The following is a 3,760-nucleotide window of genomic DNA, read 5'->3' as shown; positions in this document are numbered from 1 at the left end:
AAGAGCATAGACTCTGGAATTAGAGAAACAGGGTTTGGAATTCTGTGCCATTCTCTCCCTGTGTGGTTTGGCCAACTGATTCAGAGGCTGTTTCCTCATCTGTAAAATGGAGATACGTAGTCAGTGGTCTTTGTTATTACTCTTATCTCCCTGCTACCTGCCCAGTTCCCAAACACCAGCCAGTCGTCTCTGCTCTGGCCAAATTGATGACAGCTTTGTTTTTCAAGCCTAAAACCGGCTTCTTCCAGTTTGCTCAGCAGCTATTTGCTAATCATCCAGAGTGACCTAGGACGGATTTACATGAGCGGAAGAGCCACTGGGGAGAGTGCTGCTGGGAATGCCTCCACAGAGATGCTGATTGTGTGCATGCTGTGAAAGGCTCAGATTTTTCTGTTCGGGCCCAAATGCGCAGCACAATCTGTAGGAAAGTTGCAATAGAGAAAGCAAAAAAATAAAAATAAAAAAAAAAAAACAGGAGTTTTTACTTCCTTAATAAAATTGGTTTTGGTGCTCACTTTGGCAGCACATATACTAAAATTGGAACTAGACAGAGATTGGCATTGCCCCCAAGCAAGAATGACATGCAAATTCGTGAAGCCTTTAATCAAAAATTAAATAAATTTTTTTTCCCGATCTGTGTCTCTTTTAAGCCCCACAGGATAGAAATGTCCTAAAATAAGAAATTAAATAAGAGGGCAAGCCTCATGATCTGTTCTGGTTTTTTGGGTGGTGGTGGTGGTGGTGTTTTTTAATGGGTCTCTCAGGATTCCACCAGACCCCCGTCCCAGCCGCTGTGTGGTCTGGGCCTGAGAACACCAAGCCCCCCGACCTGCGGCCCACGCCCACCCACCACCCAGCCTCGGCAGCGGTTTCCCAGGATTCACATGGTAATGAAGGCATCCATCTTCTCCCAGACACACACTGGGCCCTCCGACCCTCCCAGGGCCCACACAATGGCCCACAGCGCGGCGGCCTCACCACCTGTTGGATTTTCCCAGGGAAGGGAGGGAGGGGGTGGAGGGGAAGAGCAGTCCGTCTCCTCCCAGTCCCCAGCCCCATTTGCACCCTGGTCGCAAGAGTCAGTCAGCGAGGGCACCCAGGTACTTGGACTCCCAGTCCATCCTCAGCACCCTGTTTCCTCATCCTCAAACTGCAAGGTAGTTGGGAGGATTCTAATGGGAATGGTAGTAAGGACATGCTCGGGAACTGTGGATTGCCAGACAAAGAGAGCAAAAGGCCGGGCACCGCGGCTCACGCCTGTAATCCCAGCACCTTGGGAGGCCAAGGGGGGCGGATCACGAGGTCAGGAGTTTGAGACCAGCCTGGCCAAAATGGTGAAACCCCCATCTCTACTAAAAATACAAAAATTAGCCAGGCGTGGTGGCGCGCGCCTGTAATCCCAGCTACTCAGGAGTCTGAGGCAGGAGAATTGCTTGAACCCGGGAGGCAGAGCTTGCAGTGAGCCGAGATCACCCCATTACACTCTAGCCTGGGCAACAGAGCGAGACTCGGTCTCAAAAAAAAAAAAAGCCATCAATAATAATGAACTTGATAATGACTAATTAATAATAAACAGGCGCATGCCTGTAATTCTGACACTTTCAGAGGCCAAGGCTGGAGGATTGTTTGAACCCAGGAGTTCGAGACTTAGCAAGATCCCCTCTCTATACAAAGTACAAAATAATAATAATAAATAAAAATAAGGCCAGACAGGCCGGGCGCGGTGGCTCACGCTTGTAATCCCAGCACTTTGGGAGGCCGAGGCGGGCGGATCACGAGGTCAGGAGATCGAGACCACGGTGAAACCCTGTCTCTACTAAAAATATAAAAAAATCAGCCGGGCGTGGTGGCGGGCGCCTGTAGTCCCAGCTACTCGGAGAGGCTGAGGCAGGAGAATGGCGTGAACCCGGGAGGCGGAGCTTGCAGTGAGCCGAGATAGCGCCACTGCACTCCAGCCTGGGCGGCAGAGCAGGACTCCGCCTCAAAAAAAAAAAAAAAAAAAAGGCCAGACAAGGTGGCTCACACGTAAAATCCCAGAACTTTGGGAGGTGGAAGCAGGTGGATTTCTTGAGCCCAGTACCTTGAGACCAGCCTGGGCAACACCTGTCTCTAAAAAAATACAAAAATTGGGCTGGGCACGGTGGCTCACGCCTGTAATCCCAGCACTTTGGGAGGCTGAGGCAGGCAGATCACGAGGTCAAGAGATGGAAACCATCCTGGCTAACATGGTGAAACCCAATCTGTACTAAAAATAGAAAAATTAGCTGGGTGTGGTGGCACGCACCTGGAGTCCCAACTACTTGGGAGGCTGAGGCAGGAGAATCCGTTGAACCAGGAGGCGGAGGTTGCAGTGAGCCGAGACCGTGCCACTGCACTCCAGCCTGGCAACAGAACAAGACTCTATCTCAAAAAAAAAAAATTGGCCAGGCTCCAAGGCTCATGCCTGTAATCCCAGCACTTTGGGAGGCCACAGCAGGCAGATCACCTGAGGTCAGGAGTTAAAGACCAGCCTGGCGAACATGGTGAAACCCCATCTCTACTAAAAATACAAAAATTAACTGGGCCTGTTGGAGGGTGCTTTTAATTCTAGCTACTTGGGAGGCTGAGGCAGGAGAATCGCTTGAACCTGGGAGGCAGAAGTTACAGTGAACCAAGATTGCGCCACTGCACTCCAGCCTGGGTAACAGGGTGAGACTCTGTCTCAAAAAAATATATATATACAAAAATTAGTCGGGGCTGGGCGCAGTGGCTCAAGGCCTATAATCCCAGCACGCTGGGAGGCCGACGCAGGCAGATCACGAGGTCAAGAGATCGAGACCATCCTGGCCAACGTGGTGAAACCCTGTCTCTACTAAAAATACAAAAATTAGCCGGGAGTGGTGGTGCGTGCCTATATTCCCATCTACTCAGGAGGCTGAGGCAGGAGGAGACTCGCTTGAACCCCGGAGGCAGAGGTTGCAGTGAGCCAAGATCACACCAATGCACTCCAGCCTAGCAACAGAGTGAGACTCCGTCTCAAAAAAAAAAAAATAGCTGGGATTTTAGATGTGCACCACCACATCCAACTAATTTTTATATTTTTAGTAGCGACGGGGTTTTGCCAAGTAAGCCAGGCTGGTCTCGAACTCTTAACCTTAAGTGATCTGCCCACCTCAGCCTCCCAAAGTGCTGGGATTACAGGTGTGAGCCACCACACACATCTGAGTTGTACAATTTAAATGAGTGAATTGTATGGTATGTAAATCATCTCTCAATAAACCTGTTAAAGAAAAAAAGGGGGCCGGGCGTGGTGGCTCACGCCTGTGATCCCAGCACTTTGGGAAGCCGAGGTGGGCAGATCACGAGATCAGGAAATCAAGACCATCCTGGCTAACATGGTGAAACCCCATCTCTACTAAAAATACAAAAAATTAGCCGGGCATGGTGGCATGCGCCTGTAATCCCTGCTACTCGGGAGGCTGAGGCAGGAGAATCGCTTGAACCCAGGAGGTGGAGGTTGCAGTGAGCCGAGATTATGCCACTGTACTCCAGCCCGGGCAACAGTGCAAGACTCCATTTCAGAAAAAAAAAAAAAAAAAATGTAAATTCTAGAAATGCTCCTGTTTCTGAGCACCCAGCACAATGATAAGGCATTCATTCACCACCTCCAAGGTCCACACTTCCCACATACCTCCCCCACTGCACTCCCATCCCACTTCCAGGTGGCTATGACTGAGCAACTATTAGACCTAATCAATCATGGGTCCAGGTGAGTTTTGCC

The 3,760-nt window shown here is 50.2% G+C and overlaps 1 pseudogene; it reads left to right on the top strand.

The window, feature by feature from the left end:
• The first annotated feature begins 507 nt into the window (after positions 1–507).
• Positions 508–625, top strand: LOC129474996 (uncharacterized; annotated as a pseudogene).
• The last annotated feature ends 3,135 nt before the right edge of the window (positions 626–3,760 follow it).

This window comes from Symphalangus syndactylus, chromosome 24 (assembly GCF_028878055.3).
Source record: "Symphalangus syndactylus isolate Jambi chromosome 24, NHGRI_mSymSyn1-v2.1_pri, whole genome shotgun sequence".
NCBI classification, from domain to species: Eukaryota; Metazoa; Chordata; class Mammalia; order Primates; family Hylobatidae; genus Symphalangus; species Symphalangus syndactylus.
Note: the sequence above shows the minus strand (reverse complement) of the source record. Positions and strands in the feature narration are given on the sequence as shown.